This window comes from Staurois parvus, unplaced genomic scaffold (assembly GCF_062004578.1).
Source record: "Staurois parvus isolate SC_StPar_1 unplaced genomic scaffold, SC_StPar_1.0 ptg000586l, whole genome shotgun sequence".
NCBI classification, from domain to species: Eukaryota; Metazoa; Chordata; class Amphibia; order Anura; family Ranidae; genus Staurois; species Staurois parvus.
The window spans coordinates 3,868,136-3,893,629 of NW_028318382.1; positions in this window are offsets into that span (position 1 = coordinate 3,868,136).

Consider the following 25,494-nt stretch of genomic DNA (forward strand, 5'->3'; position numbering starts at 1 on the left):
GATCTCTAGGTATGCCGTCGTCATCCACATACTGCAGAGGTCCATCCGACTGCCATAGGGGCCACTGTGGAGAGTAGAAAGGTCCCAGAATGCTATGGGTGGTAGAAAGGTCCCAAAACACCACCGCCAGACCTGGAATTATCTGTGACCAGCGTGAACCGCAAGAGCCAGGTGGATGTGATGTCTCCAAGGGGAGAGGTCAGCAACCTTGGTGATGTCACATCCGCCTGGCTCTTGTGGTTCACGCTGGTATACGATGGTATAAAAAAAATTGACCAGAGTTCTGCTTTAAGCGTGTACCTTTGACAGGTGGGACATCTTCTTGTAGCAAGGGAGTGATGTTGGCATATCTCACCTGGTGGTCCATCTTCCATAGCAAGGGGAGCAGATCAGTGCTCAGAGGTTCCCAGCCTGTGCACTAGGTGCAGCAGAGGTAGAGGTCAGTGAGTGCACTCATGGAGTTTGGTTAAGTGCACAGCGGGGTTCCATTCCACTACTGGGAGTGAGGTAGTGGAAATACACTAGACAGGTGAAGTGGGCATAGGCTTAGCGTGTCCCTCCTAAATGCAGCAAGTGAAGTAGTGGTGTATATTAACATCAAGAGAGTTTATTAGAGTTCAGGTGCCCATTCAAGTAAAGGTACCCCATGTGTATGGAAGTGACCCATCTCAGGTGCCTAGTGTAGCCCAGAAGAACCCACCTTGCGATATGCCTCTTACCTGACTCAGACTTGGTGTCCATAGAGGAGGTACCACCCACCTATTACCCTTTTCCCCCGCCAGCGTACATATTCCCGAAACCTTTTTCATCTATCTCAACCAATTTTTCACATACTTTTTGTGGGGCACTTAATTACCAAGATACAAGTCTACTACTTTGACCAGGCCACTCCTTTAGGGAGGACTGGCCATACCAGATTGCCAAAAATATTTCCTAACCACTCAATTAGTAACAGCACACTTGTGGCTGCAGCCTGACATCTCTAACGCCTCCACTATGCTGGAAGCCGCAATATTTTACTCCTTTGAAGTACACCAAACCTTGACGATTCCTCCATGATCACTACGCTACAAGATTTGCCTCCAACTTCATTCTCCCCCAACTCACCTTATGGATTAACCTATTCCTTCCTCATTTCTGTGAGCCCCGTCATCCTCACGATTAGATCAAATATAAAATCAAGACCTTGGAGCATATAGTGGTGAGCTTCAGCTTGCTCCCCTTTTATTCTCTTCGCCAATACCTACAGGTTTCACATGTCTTCAGTAGCCAATTTCCTCAGCGCCAGTTAGATCTTACCTGCTCGGACCTTGAGCTATTACATCGAACCCCTGACATTCAGAAGCCAACCTGAGTTGTGTATCAGCACCTTCTGATGGCTGTCATTCTTGAGTAATCTACTCTGAAACAACAGTGGCAGCTAGACGTTCCTGACCTAGATGAGTAGGACTGGTCAGACATACGGGATATTCCCTTTAAACATCTGCTATTCCCCAGGGACAAACTCATACAATTTAAAGTCCTGCATACTTCATCCCTTCCAGGCTTCTAAGGATAAACCAAGCAATCTCCTCAGTCTCCTGGAGATTTGCACATGAGGCTGGCGACTTCATTCATATATTCTGAACCTGCTCAGAAATCTCCCATTACTTGAGCAATGTCATCAACAATGTCAACACTGGCCTAGTTTTCCATCACCTTGTTACACAGAAACTGCCTGTTGAATCTTGTGGAGGACTTGGTTCTCACTGTGACAGAAAGGACTCTCCTCCTTCCTACTATTTTACATCAGGAAAGCTGTCACTATGTGCTGGAAGAAACCAACACCTTCCACAATCTAATTTTGGAAGCAACTTGTGAACTCCAACCTACCTTTATATAGGGACAACAGGGGTTGTCCAAAAAAGTTTTCCAAGGTTTGGCTACGCTGGCTAGATGATGCTTCCACAGCTACAGCACCTACCCTCTGACGTGTACATTGTCCTACATCATTAAAGTAGTCATGGAAGTGTCCCATCTGGGGCGTTGGGTTGACTTTCGCTACAGGGGTGTCTTTTTTTGGTGTTATTACCAACCCTTCTTGTACTAGTCCTTTGGCGCTGTAAGGCTATCTTTTATTTTGTAATGTTTCTATCATCTTTAACCATTTCAATACCGGGCAGTTTTACACCTTCCTGCCCAGGCCATTTTTCACGTTTCAGCACTCTCACACTTTGAATGACAATTGCGCAGTCATACAACATTGTACCCAAACTAAAATTTTATCATTTTCTTCACACAACTAGAGCTTTCTTTTGGTGGTATTTAATGACCGCCGGGGTTTTTATTTTTTGCTAAATTAACAAAAAAAGACCAAAAATTTTGAAAAAAAAACACGTTTTTCTTTGTTTCTGTTATAAAAGTTTACAAATAAATAATTGTTCTTCATAAATTGAGGCCGAGATGTATTCTGCTACATGTCTTTGGTGAAAATAACCCAAATTAGGATGTATTATTTAGTTTGTAGGAAAGTTATAGAGTTCACAAACTATGGTATAGATCTGAAAATTTATCAATCCTGAAGTACTGACAGCCAATCTAATTTCTTGAGGTCCAAGAATGTCAGAATAGTACAGATATCCCCAAATGACCCCTTTTTGCAGAGTAGACAGTCCGACGTACTTCATAAGAGGAATGGCGAGTTTTTTGAAGTTGTATTTTTTTTGTCATAATTTTTCGGAAAATGAAAAAATTAAAAAAATTATTTTCACTATTTTTTTTTTACATACTGTCACCAGTGCAGTACAGCATCATCATATAACTGGTATGGCAGTGAACAGGGACACTGACTGGTGACAGTATGAAAAAAAAATATATATTTTTTTTTTATTATTATTATTTTTAATTTTTTATTACATTTTTTTTATTTTTTTAAGATTTTTTTTCATATTTTACTATGACCAAAGTAGTACAATGTTACCATAGTAACATTGTACTACTTTGGGGAAGGGATCAGTATTTTTTTTTTTCCACAATTTGCTTATAACAAAGAATTACTTTGCTATAAGCAAGCATTTACCTGAATGACATCGATTCATTCAGGGTTTTTTTTTTTTTTGTCTTAGCTGTGATTTGGCCACAGCTAATCACATGACATGTGCATGTGACCTGCTGTGACCATTCACAGCTAGACACTAGTATACAATGGATGGCATGAATGAAGCCATCCATTGTATACAACTGTCATGTGACCTGCTGTGATTGGTCACAGCAGGTCACATGGTACCGGCAACGGGGGCCGGTACTCAGATCTGTCATCGGCCGTGTGAAAGATCGCATCGCTGCGCGGCTCTTCAACCGCGCAAACTGCGCATGTGCAGGAGGACGCCAAATGGCGTACACCCCGGAAAGCTAGAGCATTTTTGCAGCCGCCAAACGGCTATAGGCCGGGCGGCTAATGGTTAAAATACATAATAAAAAAAGATTGATAAAAAAGGGCATTTAAATTTAATGTACCAGTACTTAATGTACTACTGTAACTAAAAGAGGATTGCATTTTTTTTTTAAATACAGTTTTCATAACCAAATAGTACAGACTGCAGGATCATAGTCTTAATCATGGGTTATATGCAGCTTATGTGAGGTGATTGGGCATTGGCAGAAAAAAAAAACACATAATCTGCAGGGACATTTTCGATACACCCCTTTACTCCCATCAAGCCTCCATTTTTTGCTAGTGTGCTTAGGTGATGGACGTTGCTTTGTGCCACTTATATGTATTTTTTTCTGTGTTGTATGGAACTGTACCAGGTTACTTTTGTTTTGATGTATACTGGCATCTAGTAGTGATTCTGGCCCACTACAACTTGTTTAATGATGCAATTTCATATCTCTCTCTGTTGTCCCCTCCCTGTTGTCCCCTCCTGTTTAGTGCTAGTTAGTTTAGTCCTCACTAGACCCTACCTGTTTCTTCCATATTTCCTACTGTAAGTCAGCTTTAGCACTTTGCAGAGATAGGGCTTAGGAAAGTCACTGTCTTCTTATACTTAAAGCGGAGTTCCAGTTGAATATAAAAAAATAAAAGTCAGCAGCTACAAAAACTGTAGCTGCTGACTTTTAAAATACAGACACTTGCCTTTCTCTCGTTCCAGCGGTGTCCTCACGACGGCTGGATTAACCAGCAGCCTTCTCTCCCCGGCACTGGCATCTTCAGTGTGGGCAACCGGCTATGAAAGCTTGCAGCTTCACAGCCGGGTGCCCACTGCGCATGCAGAGGTAGCCCTGCACTTCTTGAATGGTCTCGTAGTCTTCTGGGACCTGTCACGTGTCCCAGAAGACTACGGGGAGGGAGGGTAGGAGGACAAATTTCACTTCCGATCGCCCAGGCGATCGCAGTGCAAGTGGGAGCAGGTACCTGTCAGTTTTGTGAATAGTACCGTATTCTTCTGGGACACATGACAGATTCCAGAAGACTTCGGGACGTACGGGAGGGATGAGGAGGACAACTTCCGCTTCCAATCAATTTGAGTGATCGCAGTGGATGTGGGAGTGGGTAACTGTCAAATTCAGGTACCCCCCCCAGCTCCCCAAAGGTGCCAATCCTTAACAGGGAGCGGGGGACAAAGGCTTAAAGCAAGACTTCCCATTTTTGAGTAGAGCTCCGCTTTAAGACTGGAAAAATATCTTTTGTACTCTGATTATCTAAAGTAAAATTATGTTGGATTCAACTTCTTTTTTCTTACTGACGAGTTAAGCTGCCTGTTGATAGTGCCAAGTCAACAGCTGACTATACTGTCCGGACAGTTTGGGTCTAAGAAGGAATGTCAATGCTTAAAGCAGCATTTAAAACATAAAAACCATAGTCTCTGAGTGTATTGAGATAAACTTACCCTTCCTTTGATTGGAAAACTGTCTTTCAGATCCTTCTATCGAGCTATAGCTGCTCCATAGTCCCTGTGGCTCCAGATCATTTGTGACCTAAGCTGAGACTTGGGTAACCATACCCAGGCCTTGCCTGGAAGTAGATGCATGTTTAATGTTTTCTCTCCCTGTACAGTGAATATCCTGTAGCACATTACGATTCCACCATGGTGACTACAATGAACATGCCAATGCACTCTGTGCATTGCAGTAGCGTCACATTACTGTAGCACATGCTAATGCATGAAACATCTTGAGGCCTAGTCATCCTAACCAACCTAGCCAGTGCAACACAAGTGTGAACCATAAATGAGTTGTGCTTTACTACCTTGTAAAAAATGGTGAATATTTGGTAAAGTATTTAAGGGTTAGGGACTGATTTGAATGTACAATATATACAGTGCTATACAAGTACCTGTAATAAATAAAATAAAAATAAATTAAATATGCATTGCAGTGCATTTACAGGCGTTAAAAATGTGAGTTTTTTTAGAGTTTTTGCATTAACGTTTAGAGGCGTTTTGCCGTGTTTAGCGGCGTTTCCATTTTTTAGCGGGTTTTTTTGCCAAAAAAAAAATTGGGGGGTTAAAAAATATCCAAAAACGCTGGTTTGCGGCGTTTTACCGCATTTTGCTGCGTTTTTCAGCGTTAGAGTGTTTTTTCAGCTATAAAACTCCTCTAGAGACCCACTAGTCCTGGGTTTTTTTTTCCAGCCAAAAAATATTGATTACAGTCTATGTGTGCATGGACACATTTGATAACGTGCTGGGGAGTTTACTAGCTGTAGAAAAAATTTCAAAAGCCAAAAACAGCAGTTGTTAAAACATCCAGTGTGCATAAGAACTCAATATGTTTTCCAAATAGTTTTTATTAAAAAAAAACCTTGTAGAGGGATGAAAATGAACATAAACACATTATAGCATTACAAAGGTTTCAAAACAGCTATATTAGCTGAATACTAGTGCATGGCAAGAATCGCAGAGGGTACAATGCACAGTTATTACTATTATTAATACTATTATAATACATGATTTATATAGTGCCAGCCTTTCGCACAGTGCTTAATAAAATAAGAGAGGGAGTGAAGTTAGAATACAACTCAATTCAATTCAAGAGTTCAGAGGGCCCTGTTCATGAGAGCTTACAGAGAGGTAAGTGATACAAAAAGGCATTAATTCTGAGGGATGAGCTAATGAAGAAAGTAAAAGTACAGTATGGGAGGATGGAAAAAAATGGGAGCTTTAGCTGATCAAGGGGTAGATTCTGCATGGTGATTAAAGCAATGCATTTCAATTTTATAACATCAACATTGTATCAGCAATATATACAATAGTTATTTTTGACAAAGCAACATACTTGAAAAATATCCTCTCATGTTGTCCATGTCTTTCCACAACTTCTTTGATTCCCTGCATGCTTTCAGTTTCTAAGGACTACATATCCCATTTTACCTTGCTATCTACAAGCAGTGATTCCTCTACTGACTCCGCACCTGAAACTCCTCCTTTCAGCACATCTGTAGTTCAGAAGGCAGGTTCTGTGAAATGTGTGACACAGCAGTGTCCACTTACAGGGCATAGTGAATATGTGTCACAGAATTTTGTTACAAGGATTTATGGTTCTTGGATTGAGGGGGTAGGGAAAAGAGGAGGGGGTAGAATCAGTGGGTAAGGATAAAGAAAAGGGTGGGAGAGGAATAGAAGTGGGGTTTCCATGAGATTTGTCCTTTAATATGAAGGGCAGCTTAAGCCTGGGTTCACATATATGCAGTGCGGTATATTCGCACAGGAACCGCACCACATTCCTGTGCTAATCACATGCGATTTGTGTGTGGTGTGATTGGAGCCATACATTTTGTATGGCTCTAAATGCACCGCACCCACACCAAAGGCGCGCAGGACCCTGTTTTTGGTCCGCACTAGAATCGGACCACATGGATATTCAAACCTATGCAATCCGATTCTGCACATTGCACCGCATTTTGCTGATCACTTTTGGGGTGTTGCTAACATACACACCTGCAGCAGTACTCATGAACGGGGTGCAATTCTGATGCGGAATTCGCACTGAAAACGCTGCGAATCCACACCGCATCAGTGTGAACCAGGGCTAATAGTCATGAAGGTGGGGCTGGCAAGATTTCCATATATCTTCAGCTGCCTTTATCTTTGATTCTAACAGCCCTTTTGATGTAAGAAGTTTTCTCCAAATGAAAGCTCTACAGTATGTACTCATTTTTCAATCATATGCTCATCCTGAATTGCTCAGATTGTGTCAATTAGTTTAACATAAAAATAGGTCATCAGACGTTCCTGCATGCGTTGCCTCTCTCCTGAGACTAGCAGCTGTGATCAATTTGGAAGGATTCCAGCAGCGATTTTTCTGTAAGAAAGAAGAGAAAATGAAGAATTAGAGCCCAGGTAACACAAAATCTACCTGGGTTTGAAAGCCGTCAATGACAAAGGCAATCTTCCTGTGTCTGTGGTGCATTTGCACTTGAGCTCAGTTTACGGTTGGAGGATACAAGCTTCAGTGGTACTATACAAAGGATTCACTCAAGCCAAAGGACAAAGCACCAATACAGACAAGCTTTCTTTGTGAATACTGAATGGAAGGCAGCAAAACATGTGCTACTGCTTTGTGTTGATGGTCTGCTCAGAACTCACCATGAACACATTTCTATAGTCGGTTCCTGCTCTATACATTTTGAAAAGTGGCTGTATAGTACCACTTAAAGTAGATTTAAATGGTAACTGAATTTCATTTAGTTTGCTAAAGCACTGTGTGTCATAAACAATTGTAATTATTATTTCATATGCAATTCAATTTCTATCTTTTTTCATCATTTGTTGCATCTCAGTGCTGTTGATCTCCTGTAATCTATGCGGTCATTTCCAGTCTACATGCATGCACTCTGGTGATAGCTGCATGGCAATTCAAAGGAGCGGAGATGAGCCTGAACCTACCTGAGTTATTAATATTATTATAATACAAGATTTATAAAGCGCCAACAGTTTGCTCAGCGCTTTACAATATAACGGGAGACATACAGCAACAATACAGTTCAATACAAGAGGGTTAGGAGCAGGGGCGGACTGACAACTCATGGGGCCCCCGGGCAATAGGGGATCATGGGGACCCTGCGTCCTCGCCCACACCCAAAAAAGCTTATCAAAAAGCCAATGAAAGGTACCAGGGGCATCTCATGGGGTCCCCTACTGACCCCGGGCCCTCGAGCAGTGCCCGAGTGCCCGAATGGTCAGTCCGCCCCTGGTTAGGAGGGCCCTGCTCCTTGGAGCTTACAATCTAAAAATATCTGCCAGGAAGCTTGTAGGTAGGTGCAGTCTATTTTCTCTACTACAGGTGGTGCTCATCTGCAGAGGCAATGCAAATTGGGGACAAGGTTGAGGGGAACCTAGTTCCTCTATGGCAGTTTACTGTCCTTAAAGCGGAGTTCCACCTGGGAAAAAAAAGCAGCTACAAAAACTGTAGCTGCTGACTTTTAAAAAACAGCCACTTACCTGTCCCTCGGTCTAGCGGTGTCCTCACCACGGCCGGTTTCACCGACCGTCTTCTCTCCCTGGCACCGGCATCTTCAGTGTGGGCACCCGGCTGTGACAGCTTGCGGCTTCACAGCCGGGTGCCCACTGCACGAGAAGCGGTGCTCTTTGTGAATGGTCTTCTGGGACCTGTCACGTGTCCCAGAAGACTACAGGGTGGGAGGAAGGGAGGACAACTTCCACTTCCGATCGCCTAGGCAATTGCAGCGTTAGTGGGATCGGGTACCTGTCAAATTCGGGTAGCCGTTCCTCCCTGCTCCCCAAAGGTGACAATCCTTAATGGGGAGCGGGGGAAAAAGCATTAAAGCGGAACTTCCCCTTTTGGGTGGAACTCCACTTTAAGACTTTGAGGGGACAAGACTGTGACCAGTTAGGGTTGCCACCTCATCCCTTAAATACTGAACACATTAATTACACTAATTTAATGCAGATAAGGCACTAAGTCAATTTAATTACCACTTTAATCAGCCACAGAACCTGTGTAATAAATATGTGTTCAGATTTAAAGGGATGAGGTGGCAACCCTATGGCCAGTGAGAGAAGAAAATGCCCTGGCGTCAATGGGCATAAACAATGCCCCATCATTGGTATTTGTAGGAGGAATAGTGCCCCATTTTAGGTATCAGGAGAGGGAATAGTGCCCTGCTGTTTGTGTCAGTGGTAAGAATAATGCCCTATTTTTGGGGTCATTGGTAGAAATAATGCCTTATTATTGGTATCAGTGAGAAGAATTATACCCCATTGTTGGTGTCAGTGGGAGGAATAGTTCCCCAAGAGCCAGATAAAAACAAGCAAAGGATCAAATCCTGCCCCCGGGCCACAGTTTGTAGACCACTGCTCTATGGTTTTCTTTGGTCACTGGGAGTGGCTATCCGATTGGATGCTGGCACTACCATGTGACTTTTTTGGCAATCTTGGGTCAGGCAGGGTCTATTTAACATCCTTGCTCCCTGGTTTGGACATTTTTTGTGAGTGGTAGTGTAGGGACAGGATACTCATCTGTCTGGCCTGTTGTGTATTGCTGGACTTTTGTCACAGTATATTCCTGATGCTGCACTTGGACTCTGTGTTTTCTGCAGCCACACCACGCTGCACCTACCCACAAGCTGTGGAAACCGACAGCCAATCATAGGCATTAGAGGCATTCCCCACTCCAATGCTATACACATACTGTACATTCCCTGTATATGTGTGGCTTCGAGGTGGGGAATGCATTTGCCACATCTGATTAGCTATCGGCTTTGACATCTTCCTGATGAGATAACTCAGGATGGTTCCCACTCATGTCCAAACACATCCAAGTTCTGGATGGGTTTCCTGACGGTGACAATTAGAGATTAGTTCAGGTGCCCTCTAAACTCACCTCTATGTGAACATCAAAGTTGCACTCTTTTTGTCGAATCAGCTCTGAGCCAGATCATTCACCTCCACGCAGCACAGTTAAACAAGGGGTATGCTCGTATGCCTTTATATGGACACATGCCTAAATGTAGCCCAATGAGCCCTCATCTGATAGCATTGGGTAGGTGACCGGGTCTCTTTATGGAGATATCAGGGGTCTATTAGACCCCTAATGTGTCCCCTGCCCTCTGCTCCAGCACATACTGTGCTTGATCTACTATGCCCATGGCTTTTCAGCTGGGTTTTTGACAACTGTGAACCCAGAAATGCTCAGAGCTGAGCACGTCCAAGATCTACGCTGATGACACCCAGATCTGGCTCTCTACTCCCCAGTGCACCCCCTCAATCTCCTCACATAACAAATCTACTAAGTGACATATCAGTATGGATGAAAGTGTCCAATCCAAACGCACACATTCCTGCGGTAAAAATGGCTGTGTGTATAAGTGGGTTCTGCAGCGACCGTCGGCTGGAACAGAACAGACTCAATATGGATGTCACACCACTTCCTCAAACTCAATCTTTGTAAAACCAAGCTTGTAATATTCCCTCCTCCCCGATCCCACACTCATGACTTTACCATCAAGATCGACAGCACAACCACTGGTCCCTCCCCACATGCCAGGGTGCTAGGTGTAATCCTAGACTCTGACCTCTCCTTCAGGCCCCAGATCCAATCACTGGCTAAATCCTGCCACCTCACCCTCCACAACATTTCCAGAATTGCCCTTCCTGACTAACGACACCACAAAACAACTTATCCATGCCATGCCATACACCTTACCAACTGACCAACAACTGCTACTCCTCTTTGTCAGTCCCTTCACTGGCCTCCAATAGCCCAACGTAAAAAAAAAAAAATTCAAAATACTAACCACAATGCACAAAGCCATCCACAACACTGCCCTAGCTACATCACCAACCTCATCTGCAGATACCATACAAATTGTCTGCTCCACTCCTCCCAAGACATCTTGCTTTCTAGCTCCCTTGTCACCTTCTCCCATGCTCACCTCCAGGACTTCTCCAGAACCTCTCCCATCCCCTGGAACTGCCTACCCCAGAATTATTGGACAAGGTCCCTAAAACATGTAGATTTGGGCCTCCTCCCCTCCTCTCCCCTGCTCCAGAAAGCTCTCAAGTTTCAGGAAAAGTGGGAGGGCTCCAGAAGCCCTGATCTGTCAGAGCCTTCCAGCCTGTCCTGAGGTGAACTCCTGCCTCACTCCCAGGCTGACTCATCCCTAGGCTGCTTCTCAGCCACTATGTAACAAAAAAAGGCCTAACTAACCTGGAAGGTATTACATGTATGATAATAATAATAATTATTATAATCATGGTAGGGAAATGAGATCAGGGAACAGATGTCCTTCGAGCTCCTCCAGCTCACCATCCTGACAGCCCAGGAACCACAGAGCAGGGGTGGGGGTGATCATGATTTTATTTTAACCTCTTCAGGCTCTGGACGTAGTAGACATGTCCAAAGGGCTGATAAGATCTAGGGTCAGTTGACACAACGAAAATGCACTCCGGATACGTTTTTGCTTCACACCACATGCAGTTCCGGTGCAGTTTTGATGCAGTTTGCTATGTTCCAGTATGATTCTGTGCAGAAAAAATGCAGCATGCTCTACTTTTGTTTCTGCACCGGAAACTGACTGAAACTGACTGAAACTGACTGCACTGGAGTGAACTAGGGCCATTGGAAAACATGGAAAACACTGTGCATGCATTTTTGATGCAGAAAAAAAGCACACTGAACTTCCTCTAATGTGAACTAGCCCCAAAAGAAAAAGATATCAAAATTGTGTCCAATATACAATACTTTGGCAAACCACATGTCATCCATTTAGGGTTTAAAGAGCATCTGATTTTTGCGACAAAAAAGCCAAGCAGAGGGAAAAGTCACCAGTATTGCATGCATGCTTCCATCAGCTGATCCTTGCTGACTTGACATGTGTTGTACTGCACTGTATTTCTTAGTGGGGCTTGCTACCTTGGTAGAAGCAGTGTTTTTCCTCCTCATATCAGAAATGCCGCACATAGATTGGTGTGCTCATAACTGCCGGGGGTAATATTTAAATAGCCTCAGGAGAAGTTCACAAACAGTGGAAGCATGGAGATATATGCAGTTCAGATTCTTTTCCAGCAAGAAACACAGTATCAATATCACCAAATTTCATGAGACTAGCAATCATAGGCAGCAGTGCTTTAGATGATCCCATGCTGCAGATATACAGCTATAAAGATACATGCACAGGAGTACTTAAATACTAGGAAAGTGCACTGCTATTTTTTTTAGGAGAAATTCAAGACAAGAGGTGATTTTCCACGTTAATGTTTTAGCACAATTGGCATTTCTAGATGGCCCCATACATTACAAATCTTCACTTTTTTTAGTTCAGGTTCACTTTAATTCTACTATGAATGTGCCTAAACTGAAGCACAGTGAAGTCCTGTGAGTCAGTAACACTAGGAAGTATAGCCAAGTGGTGACTAGCTCACCTGCACGACCAAGGGACATTTTTAACAGACTGCCATGAGCTTTTTTCCCTGTAATGATCAGCCTAGTAATTGTGGCATTGTGCCCTGGAAGCAGTGAAAGGAGGGCCCCCTACTTAGAGTAGGGGTTTATGGAACATGTCATCCGGGGGCCGGGTTTTCACATGGAATCATTGGGGCAGCACAGTGGCTAAATGGTTAGCACTTCCGCCTGGCAGTACTAGGATCGTTGGTTCGATTACCGGCCACGGCTCCACTTGCCTGGAGTTTGCATGTTCTTCCTGTGCCTGCGTGGGTTTCCTCTGGGTACTCCAGTTTCTTCCCACACTCCAAAGACATGCTGGTAGGTTAATTGGATCCTGTCTAAATTGGCCCTAGTATGTGTATGTATGAATGTAAGTTAGGGACCTTAGATTGTACACCCCTTGAGGGTTAGGAACTGATGTGAATGTACAATATATATGTGTAAAGTGCTGTGTAAATTGACGGTGCTATATAAGTACCTGAAATAAATCATTGCTGCTGTGAACTACAAGGTCCAGTCAACTGGAAAGAAAGTGGGAATGCTGGGAGAGGACTTATAAAGCCTGACCCAGGGAAAGCTCTCTCTGTTGGGGCTACTGCCAGCGGTTGAAACGAGGGGCCCAGCCACACTGGAGAGTTAGAGCTGGCCTTGCGGCCCAGATAGAGCAAGGAACCTTCAGCTGGCAGACCATCCGTCCCATTTCCCTAGTGGTTGACCGAATGTTGAGGGTCACTTACTTTGTCACCATGACAGGCCCAGCTGAGACCCAGCATCGCCAGGTGCCCAGGTCAGGCGCCTCTCACTGGACATGGATCCTTCACGAGCCTGTTCTGGGACATCTCTTTCCCTTAAGCCTCGGTATCTTCCGGATTGGTGAGCGGGCAGAAGCCCACACTGATTACACTGTTCCTAAGAACACTGCATGCAGACACCTTTACTTCATCACTTCAACCCCCAAAGCTACTAACAGGAAACACTTGAACATGCTATTCATTATTGCTGGTCACCATTGCATAGCAATCTCTTTGGATCTTGATTGAGCTAGCTGAAGAGTTTGAATACATCACCTTGGCAAGACTTTTCTCTCTTGTTTTCCCTCTTTCACTTAAAGGACTCTGTGTATATTATTCTCATTCAGAAATAGTCTACTGCAATACTCACATATTGACTTATTATAAATTGTGTTGATATTTTTCTGGGCCCGTGGCATCAGAGGACTTTATTTATTTATTTCAGGTACTTATATAGCACTGTCAATTTACGCAGCGCTTTACACATATATTGTACATTCACATCAGTCCCTAACCCTCAAGGGGCGTACAATCTAAGGACCCTAACTCACATTCATACATACATATACTAGGGCCAATTTAGACAGGAGCCAATTAACCTACCAGCATGTCTTTGGAGTGTGAGAGGAAACCGGAGTACCCGGATGAAACCGGAGTACCCGGATGAAACCCACGCAGGCACAGGGAGAACATGCAAACTCCAGGCAGGAGGTGCCGTGGTTGGGATTCGATAAATGACCCTAGTACTGCCAGGCGGAAGTGCTAACCATTTCAGCCACCATGCTGCCCTACCCTTTAAGGGAGAGGGTATACACAGGAAGGTTTTTCTTCTTCCCTTTTATACCTGGGGTCATAGGTTCTACCTGTTTATAATTGCTGTTTGATTTACCTTCATTGCATATACAGTATGTGACCTAGACAATCCAAACAGTTTATACCACAGGTCTAAACAGTTTATACCACAGGTATTTGCTTGAACTATTTTTTTGTATTTTCCCGTTGACTGTATAACTTCTAGTAAAAACCCCAACTGCTTTACTGCATTTGGTGTCATTGCAAGTGTAATTCTTTGTAAACCACGACTGAACCCAGAGTGTCAGAAGGCTTGCAAGGTCAGGGCAAACTTTGGGGAACATCATCTTCCAGCTGCCCCTACGAGGGTGTCGCTACAGAAGCATAGCCTGAATCAGGATGACATTCCTAGAATCTGCATCTTTAATAATAAACCAAAATGTCAGCGCACATATTTCTATCCTCACAGGTCCTCTTTATTCTGGTTCGTATTCTCCTATATGAGACATCAAATATAGTACAACCAGTCTAAGAAACCCTTCCCTCTGTTTAACCCTCAGAAACGCCCCAGGCTTATTTAATAAACTGAAATCCATACCCATTATTCTACCAGAACACCCAACTATTTCCAGATTGTACACCAAATCACTCAATTAAAACTTCATATTGCTTCTCTTTCCCCGCCATGTCCTTTAACTCCATGAAATTAATTTTCCATGTTCTTATCAGTCTTCATCATCAGCATCCACAGTAGGACAAGCTGCTGCTGCTGAGATCTATTGAAAGATACAGAAAAAAAAAAAACATTTCAATCTTAGCTGACTTTTGGGAAAGTCGTGAAGTGTACTTTAAAAAATAATGTTATTTCCTCATATTATAGCTGTCAATAATTCTGTAAACAATGGCAAAATACTAATAAATGGGGATCATGGTAAGTTTGTAAGGCACAGGAACTCAAACTTGTGGCCCCACGTGTTGTTATGAGTTATGAGTTTGAGATCCTTAAAGAAATGCCCGTAGCGAAATAAAGAAGAAATAGCGCAGGGCATACATGACTAGGCCCAGAGTGGGGGAAGGAAGAGCAGAAAGCGTTAAGGTAGCTCCAGGGGGATTTGTTATTGTTAGTGGGGGGTAGCTGATTGGTAGAGGTTGGTGTAGGTGGGGTTTTGCTGCACCTTAGGGTGGGAGGTTCTGTGAGGGGGCGTCAGTTAGCTGGACGGCAAGAGTGTGAGCTTGGTGTCCGTTTAGCACACCTTGCTTCAGGCCACCTTTAGACCTGCCATGGACGGCCTTTTGGCTCAGCTGCGGGAGGCAGCGGAGGACAGGGGGATGGACTGGCTGCAGAGCCGTGTCTCGGATCTCTTGCAGGATCCGGGCTCATCACCTGCAGCAGGGGGGCGGGAGCGCCCACATGCTCGGAGGTCTAGGCCTCCGGAGCGCTTTAGCCCGGGCTCCCCCCCCCTCCCAGAGCTCAGCGCCACCATGGGAGCCCCGCTCGGGCCCCTCCAGCTCCGCTTGCAGGGCGCTCCCTTGCCTCTGCTAAGCCGGGAAGCCGGGAGGAATCCCCGCCATCGGCGGAGCTCGGTGGGCGAGGCCTCGCGCGGGGGGAAGCCCCTCCCCCCGCCCGCACGGCATGGAGGCAGAAGAAGAATCTGCGGCTCCTCCACTGACAAGGTGCCGGTCAGGGAGGGAGCCCTGCGTGGGAGGCGCACAGCTGCGGCTGCCGGGCTGTCTCCTGCTGCGGCCGGCGGGCCCCCTGAGAAGTCTGGGGCTCTGGCTCCAGTGAGGCAGCAGCGTGGGATCGGCACTGGACGGAGTGCAGCAGGGAGTTCTGCGGCTGCTGGGCTGTCTACTGCTGCGGCCGGCGGGCCCCCTGGACGGTCTGGTGCTCTGGCTCCACAGTAGCATCAGCGGAAGACTGGAGCTGGACGGAGGGCAGCTGGAAGTGCTGCAGGTTGGAGCCCAGAGACGGCGGTGAGCGTGTCTGGTGCTGGGACGCGGAGTCGTGAGCGGCACAGACCAGCAGGACCCGTGGCTCCTGGGATCGGGAGGCCACCTGGACAGCGTGCGGAGGACGAGAGGTCGGAGGGCGAGCTGTCGGAACCCGATGCGGGGCGCCGGCTGGCCGCTCTACAACGGTGGATCGTGAGCGCGCGGCTGAAGGGGCATCTCCTGGGCAGCCTGGTGAGTTACCTGTTCTGGGGTCTATCTCTTTTTCTTCTGCGTTACGGGACCTGCTGGGGGGTGGTAGGGCCGCTACGGTGGGCACAGCCTCTGCGGCATGCACTGTGGGCGTTCCCCCGTCGGGTATGGGTGGGGGTCTCGGTGATGTGATTTCCGGTTTGCAGGACCTGTTGCGGCGTCTTGAGTGGGGCAGTGGTGGGGTGCCTGGGCCTGCTTCTGCGTGGCTCCCGCCGGATGGTGGGGAAGGTTTCGGGGTTCTTGTACAGGACAGCGGGGACGTGCGGCGTTCGGGGGTCTCTTCTCCTCCGGGTTCTGGGCTAGGGGTTGTTCCGGCCACGACAGGTGATCGGGGTTCTGCGGCCCCCTCCGCGTTGTTGGGTGCTGATTCAAGGGTGTCCGGGCCTGTTGGCTTGGCGGACTCGGCCAGGGGCGAAGTGTACGTGTGTTTTGAGGGCCCTTTGGGTGCGCACTTACAGTCGGAGGTACGGGAGAAGATTTGGAGTGGGGAGTACGTTGATATATTCTCACTCTTGCCTTTGGAGCGTTTTCCTTTTGAAGGGTCCCGGGTTGACGAGAGTAGGCGGGTGGAAGCGGAGCAGCGGCGTTTTAGTTTTATCCCGCGTACCTTTGCAAATTGGTTGCAGGCGTTCGCGATCATGGCTAGTGTGATTGGGGAGAAGGCTCCTGAACATTGCTCGGCACTGTTCTGTTACCTTGATGCCATTGGTGAGGCTCACAGGGTTTATGGGGGTACTGCGTGGCTTCGGTACGATGAGCAGTTTAGGCAGCGGAGGGCGGTTCGCCAGTCGTTGCGTTGGGATCATAAGGACATTGGCCTCTGGATGCGACTCATGACACCGGTGAGGGCCCCTGGTTCGTTTTTTCAGAGCGGGGCCGGCGGTTCGTTCTCCCCAGGACAATCGGCCTCCAGGCATCAGGGGTTCTGCTGGCAGTTCCAAGAGGGGACGTGCCGATTTGGTGGGTCTTGCCGTTTTAGGCACGAATGTTCCGGGTGCGGGGGGCTCCCATCCCTTGTCGCGCTGTTTCCAGCGGGGTCGAGGCCTTCCCGGAGAGCATGCTGGTAAGAGGGACGACTCCGGTGCAAGTGGAAAGGATGGGGCCTTTCTTAAAGAGGTATCCTGATCGGGCAGCTGCAGTGCTGCTGACGGCAGGTTTTTTCGGAGGGTTTTCGCATCCCGTGTACTTTGACTTTGATTCCTCCCTTAGCTCGGAATTTGCGGTCGACCTTGCGGCATGAGAAGGTGTTTTCGGCTAAGTTGCGTAAGGAAGTGGGGTTAGGACGCATGCGGGGTCCGTTTGCTTGCGCTCCGTTTTCGGATTTGGTTGTTTTTCCCTTGGGGGTTGTGCCCAAGAAGGAGCCGAATGCGTTTAGGTTAATTCACCACCTGTCCTTCCCTAAGGGGGGGTCGGTGAATGATGCTATTGATTTGCGAGTCGTGTTCGGTGTCTTACACGTCTTTTGATGCGGCAGTTTTCTGGGTCCGTCGGTATGGGTGCGGTGCGCTCATGGCGAAATCGGACATTGAGTCGGCATTTCGGCTGTTGCCAGTCCATCCGGACAGTTTTCATTTTTTGGGTTGTCATTGGCAGGGCTATTTTTACGTTGATAAGTGCCTTCCTATGGGGTGTTCTATATCTTGCGCTTTGTTCGAGAAGTTCAGTTCATTCGTGGAGTGGGTGGTGCGGGATGTCTCAGGGGTGAATTCGGTCATCCACTATTTGGATGATTTTCTTTGCGTGGGTCCGCCAGATTCCGGAGTATGTGCAGTTTTGCTGGCCACTATGCAACACGTTGCGGAAAGTTTCGGGATTCCTCTGGCGGTGGATAAGACTGTGGGCTCGGCTACGGTGATGACTTTCTTGGGCATCATTTTGGATTCCGGCACGATGGAGTGCCGCTTGCCTGAGGTTAAGTTGGTGGCTCTACAAGGGGAACTACGTGGGGTGCTGGGCAAGCGAAAAATTCAGCTGCGGGCCTTGCAGTCGTTGTTGGGCAAAACTTAACTTTGCTTGTCGGATTCTGCCCATGGGTCGGGTGTTTTGCCGCGGGGGCGACGGCAGGGATTACCTCCCCTTTACATTTTATTCGGTTGACTCGGGATCATCGGGAGGACTTGCATTTGTGGCACACCTTTTTGGATTCGTTTAATGGGCGGGCTCTCTGGATGTCTGGCCCTGTTAGCAATTTTGACTTGGAATGGTTCACGGACGCGGCGGTGGCGGCGGGCTATGGGGCTTTTTTCCAGGGTCGATGGAGTGCGGCCTCGTGGCCTGCTTCCTGGCGGGAGGCGGGTTTTCTTCGCAACTTGGTGTTGTTGGAACTTTTTCCGGTGGTGTTGGCGGTTGAGGTTTGGGGAGAGAATTTTCAAAATCTAAAAGTGCGTTGTCACTGTGACAATTTGGGGGTGGTTCAGGTCATCAATCGGGTCTCAGCTTCTGGGTGGTGGCCTTGCTTCGCCATTTAGTGTTGCGTTGCCTGCGTCTGAATGTTCTTCTCCATGCGGTGCATCTCTCTGGGGTTGATAACACCTTGGCTGACGCTTTGTCTCACCTTCAGTGGGACAAATTCCAAGAGTTGGCGCCGGCGGCGGAGCAACACGGGGTTCCTTGTCCCGACGGGCTGTGGGAGATTGCCTTGGAGTCCTTGCGGGCTGGATCCGGCGTTCGGTGAGTGAGGCGACTTGGTCTGCATACTCTAGGGTCTGGCGGGAGTGGCTGGATCTGCTACAGCGGGTTGAGATTGATCCCTGCGGGCCGGAGGTGGTTTTGGCGGTATTGTACTTTGTGGCGCGGAATTTTGAGCAGGGGGTGTCGGCTGCTGCGGTGGATCGCCGACTGGCGGGTTTGGCATTCTTCTTTAAGTTGCAAGGGTGTCGGGATTTCACTAAAGATTTTTGGGTTCGGCAGGCTCTCCGGGGTTACCGGAGCGCTCATCGCTGTATGGATTCTCGTCGTCCGGTGTCTTTTGACTTGTTGGGGTCTTTGTTTGTGCATTTGTGGTCTGTGTGTTTTTCGGACTTTGAGGTGTGCTTATTTCGGGCGGCTTTTGCGGTGGCCTTTTTTGGGGCGTTGCGTATTGGGGAGCTCGTTAGTCCGTCCAAATCGGTTCTTAGGGGGTTATTGGTGGATGAAGTCAGGTGCTCCGGTGAATGGGTGGAGGTGCTGGTACGTCGGTCTAAGACGGACCAATTGGGACGTGGTGCTCGGGTGCGTTTTTTCGCTCTTCCGGCTTCGCTAGTGTGCCCAGTGCGGGCGGTTAAGGAATTTTTGTCCCGTCGTCCAGTGGGGCAGGGGTGTTTTTTCAGGCACGCTGAGCGGGAGCTGGTGCGAGATGTCAAGCTGGACTTTCTTTAGTTGCGGCGGGCTTATCCAGGGATGGTGGTGGTGTGGTCCGACATTGTTGCCGTACCTCTTGGCGTTGGGCGCGGTCGGTGGAGAGGCTCAACAAGGCTCGGATCAAGGTTAACAGAGAGGTGGGGCGTTTCTTTAGTCACCATGGGGGGTTGGTGGTCCGGCACTTGGAGTTGGAGGTGGATACTTGGCAGTATCTCAGGTGCGATGGGGTGCATTTGAATGCGGTTGGGACGGATTTATGGTCCCTGGATCTGCAGGATGGCATACAGCGGGCTGTTCGTTTGTGGCGTGGCACGCATGGGTTACCCAGCGTGCTGTGGCGGTTGTTGGTCTTTGGAGGCGGTTCTTATTTGGAAGGTAAACAACAATGGTGTGGGACCCATCTATGGTATGGGATGCCCGGGGACATTCCCAGTTAACCAAGGTTTAACTGGAAGGTGGTGGTGCTGCACTGCGGATGGTATGGTTGTCTCCGAGCTGGTTGGTTGCGGCTGGAGGCCTAGTGTATATGGTTGTCCGCAGGTGCATTTCGAGTCGTTTTGGGGTGCCTTCGAAGACCAACAACAATTCTGTGGGTTTCTGTTATAAGGAATGGTTGGTGTAATGTAACTTGAGTTGTTAATAAAAGGCCATGTTGGCCATTTACTCCAAAATTGGTGTTATGTCTTTTGTTAGTATAATTGGTTAAGGGGAAGGGGGTTGGTGCGGAACGGTAATGGTGGTAATGGGGAAGTGGACGAACCTATCTCTGGTGCAATAGTCAAGAAATGCCCGTAGCGAAATAAAGAAGAAATAGCGCAGGGCATACATGACTAGGCCCAGAGTGGGGGAAGAAAGAGCAGAAAGGGTTAAGGTAGCTCCAGGGGGATTTGTTATTGTTAGTGGGGGGTAGCTGATTGGTAGAGGTTGGTGTAGGTGGGGTTTTGCTGCACCTTAGGGTGGGAGGTTCTGTGAGGCGGCGTCAGTTAGCTGGACGGCAAGAGTGTGAGCTTCCCTCCCGCCCTCCCTGTTTGGGTGAGTTTTGGGTCCTTCCAGGTAGAGGGGGGGATTATGTTGGTTCATGGGCGGTTGTTGGTCTTTGGAGGCGGTTCTTATTTGGAAGGTAAACAACAATGGTGTGGGACCCATCTGTGGTATGGGATGCCCGGGGACATTCCCAGTTAACCAAGGTTTAACTGGAAGGTGGTGGTGCTGCACTGCGGACGGTATGGTTGTCTCCGAGCTGGTTGGTTGAGGCTGGAGGCCTAGTGTATATGGTTGTCCGCAGGTGCATTTCGGATCGTTTTGGGGTGCCTTCGAAGACCAACAACAATTCTGTGGGTTTCTGTTATAAGGAATGGTTGGTGTATTGTAACTTGAGTTGTTAATAAAAGGCCATGTTGGCCATTTACTCCAAAATTGGTGTTATGTCTTTTGATAGTATAATTGGTTAAGGGGAAGGGGGTTGGTGCGGAACGGTAATGGTGGTAATGGGGAAGTGGACGAGCCTATCTCTGGTGCAATAGTCAAGCAGGCTGCAGATTTTTCAGAGATAAGAAACTTAAAGCTGAACTCCAGCCTTAACTTCAATCTTGCACAGTTGTACATGCTCCTCTACTGAGCTGAAAACACTTACTCTGGTTTCACTGTACGGAGTAGAGCCCTCCTTAGTTCCAGGCTAGTTGACATCCAGCATCACCTAGCCCTTTCCTCCAAGGCCTCACTGTCACTGCTCCCTATCCCCTTTTCATTCATTGGATTTCAGCTCTTTCAATCAGTGTTGCAACTTAGTGCTGTTAAAAAAAATCTATATCTGCATAGGAGTCTTGATTCACTTTTAGGTTTAACAAAGTATTGTTGTGCTGTTTCTTGCATACCTGTAGGATGTATACCATTGGTACATATGCATAGTTTTGATAACCTTTAGATGGTCATACAATGTAAGATTTGCTTTGTTCAGCCCTGTGGGCTAGATGAGAGAAATCTGCTGATTTCCTCTTTTATGCTAAACAGCATGTTCGTTTGACAATTTTCTGGATGTCTCCTTTGATTGTCAGATCAAAGGATGTTGAGCAAGATGGTGCCAACAGGGCCACCCACTGCTCAGATTTTGTCCAGTTCATCAGAAACAAGTATTGAGTAGGATGTAATATAGAACAGTGTTTCATGACCTTTTTTCCATCAAGATACCCTTTAAAATCCTGCACAAATCTCAGGGCACCCTATTCTGAAATGTAAAGAACGAAACTAATAGTTTTGTAGAATGCAGTAACATCCACACACATAGGACAGCTAATGTTAGAGGTGATTTATTTGTCCAAAGCAAATACACCTTTCCACACTAGTACTGACTAGTATTCCAGTGTTTCTCTTCTCCCTCAGTGTCTCTCTCTCTCACTCAGCTAATGTGACCCCAGTGCTGATGGAGAGGAGCAAACAAGGATATTGGGCAGGCACCGGATGTCCTTCTTATCAACCAATGACATCATTGGTTGTAAGGATGTTGGTGACTGGAAGGTTGTAATGATACACAATGAAAACCTGTGGCTTTGTGTAAATTAAAGGCAGGTTTCATCCTCCCGCTTGCTTGTATACAATTTTTGGGCAATTTTTAGGCACTTTGATAGGCAACCCCTGAAGAACCCTGAAGGCATCCCAAGGTTTCTTGGGCACCCTGGCTGCAAAAGGCTAAGAGGGTCCACTGGGGAACTGACATACATAGTATGCTTGTAGGCACCCTGAAATCAGCTGCTTACAATAAGAACATATTGGGGTTTATTTGCTAAAGCTGGTTCACTCTGCATGGAAACCAATCAGCTTAAAGGTTTTATTGCTAAAGCTTAATTGAACAAGCTGAGGTTAGAAGTTGATTGGCTGCCATGCACGACTGCACCAGATTCTGAGTGAACTAGCTTTAGTAAATCTTCCCCATTGTGTTAGTGAGCTAGCTAATCTGCACAGGTTAAGGAAGGGTTAATGCTAGTTCTGCTATTTTCTGCTTTTTTTGCAGGGCTCTGCCCTTATTCCTTTGTGATATAAAAAGGGGAAAGTCTCTGCCCAGACAAGTCCTGCCACATGAGAAGCAGCAAGAGGCTCACAAATGAAGATGTAACCCTTTACAGCCAGCAATCACCTGCCTGGAAGGAGAGAGGAGCCTTCATGGGAAGCTGCTTCGGAGATGATGCGCCTCGTAGTCCCACAAGAGACCGGAGAAAGGCCAAGTATGGACTTCTACCAGTTAATAAGCTTTCTCCTTTCAAAAGTATGCCTGGGCAGCCACTAAACAGAGCTAGTCAGGATTAATTTTGGACATTGTTTGCACTTTATTATGTTACTCTGCAAGACTTTCAGTAAAACTTATTAACTGTGTTGAGCCTGGTCTGAAGTTACTAAAGGGGTGTATAAGTGTCATATGGCAGGTCTGCTAAACTACTCTGGGCCTACTCTTGGAATTACCCAACTGTGCACCGCTTTCCTTAACTACATTGCTTTGGCTCACGTCTAAGTTGCGCCCTCTGGATTTGAGTCCTATCATGCTTCACAGTTTACGAACCTGGGATTCTGTAAAATATTCGGGTAATTTGATTTCATCATTTCTACCTCTTTTGCCGATTACGCATAATCCTTTATTTACGCCAGGCCTAGATCATCCCCCTTCTTTCTCTTGGTAGACCTCCCATGGCTTTGTTATTGTACATGAGTTTCTGAGCGCTCGTAAGTTTCCATCTTGGGAGTCTCTTCGAGAATCAAGGAGGGTCCCGCCACGGGAATATTAGCAGTATTTGCAATTGCGCCACTGTGTCCTATCCCTCCGTCATACCTCTACATACCCTTACCGCAAAACACCCTTTGAGCACATTTGTCAGCATTCTCCAGGGTTCCCTGGTCTCATTTCTGTAATTTATGCCTCCCTTAATAGTAGGTCCTCCTCACCACCCCTGTCTTATGTTTCTCAATGGGAGCGAGATATGGGTGTCTCGATTGTGGCGGAGGACTGGCGTAGGGCCTGGGGGAAGGTGGCGAAATGTTCATTCAATACAGTTACTCTTGTTGCAGCCTACAAAGTTCTGCTGCGGTGGTACTGGGTCCCAGCGCGGACTGCTCACTTTAATCCGACTCGCGGAGATAGGTGTTTCCGGAATTGTGGTTTACGTGGGGACGTTTTGCACATTTGGTGGTCATGCTCGCGATTGATAGGCTACTGGTCTAGGGTTTTTGGTTTGCTACAAACGCTATTTCATATTACGGTCCGTAGGGATGCAAGGGTGGCCCTCCTGCATTGCCCAATTTTGGGTCTGTCTAGGTCTCAGCAGAAATTGGCATCCTACCTATTTATTCTGGCCAAACGTGCTATAGCTCAAGCTTGGGGAACCCCTTTGGTTGTCTTCCAGGGGGTGAAGACCCGGGTGAATGCTATGTAGATCAATGAACAGATGTCTAGCATTCTTCCTGATTCTCAACCGAGATTCCTTAAGGTTTGGGAACCTTGGATACGTTATTCCTTGCCATCCCTGCCTCCTACTAGTTATGGCCTCTTATAGTCGTTGCCTGTGCTAGCCCTGGATCCGTGATTCTTCTAGTTTGTCTTTCTTCCATGTTTTCTTTCGGATTCCTTTTTTTTTGTTTTATGTTCTTTATTCTTTCTTCTAACCTTTTTTCTTTTCTCTTCTTTTTCCGGTACTATGTTGGATTACTGCTGCTATTATTTGGTCGGCTTTTTGACGTCCCTCCCTGTTGTCATTGGACATTTTGTTATTTGGCTAATACAAGTCAGCAGGATATATCTGTTTATGTGTTATTGTTCTGCTCTGTCCCTGCGTTGGCGTATCTTGAGCTTGTTGTATTCCTAAAACAAAACTTTCTTAATAAAAATATTGAAACAGAAACTACTCTGGGCCTGTAAGGCATTATAAGGGTATGAAGTATGTCACACTACAAGCATGCTAAAGGAGAGCAAGACTGTTGCTAATGGTCACTAAATATAAAGAATGACACAAGGCAACCAGTTGAAGCACGGTACATGGGTAAAGTGAGATATCCTACAGTAGTGAGGTGGGCGCTATTCGGGCTCCTTCCCTAGCGGTTCGTCTCCCATAGCATCCTGGGAGCAGACCAGGGTCACAGAGGTCCACAGCCTGAATGTATGGTAAAGAAATGAAAGAGGTAACTTAGAACATGCATGAGATCGGCGCAATATGTCTTGCGGGGTTTTATGCGATTACTGAGAGTGAGGTAACAGAGGTACACTGGCTGGCGGAAGTAGCGCGGCTTGGCTCACTGCTCCTAATGTAACATAAAGAAGTCACTGTGTGTAGAGCTGGGACAACACCTAATAGAAAAACTCAGCTTCACCACTACATGCAGTGTCAGTTCATCCCTTATGCCTCGTACACACGATAAGAAAATCATACAAAAAAATTAGTGGAACCACTGATAGAACGATTTTCTCTTCGCTGTTGAGCAGGATGTTTTAACCGATAACAATATTGTGAATGAAAAAGTCCGGTTGAACAACAGTGAAACATTTTGTCGTTTCACATACGAATGACCGATTTTCTATGCGGTGGTATGACGGTCGTAAAAAATCTATCAAGCGCTATCACACATGAGCGGAAACAGAAGATGACCTGGATGTTTATGTCCAAGGAACGAAAAATCCAAATGTTAAAAGTAGATTGGCCTAATGAGATAATGAAGCCAGAATGATGCATATTATATTTTTATGTATCACTATTTATGTATATAGTTAATGTCATGAACTATATTATACTCATTGCTGTTAATTGTTGTGTATATCATTCGTTCTGGATGGAAGGGTGTGGCTACAAGGTCACCGCATCACTTCCACTTGTATGGAAGACATCAACACTACGTATTGCCCGATGAACAATTTTTTTAGATTGGTTAATGTGGGCCATGATTTCGACCAACGGACGAAAGTCTTTCGGTCATCGGATGACCAATCGGACGATTTTCTAATCGTGTATTC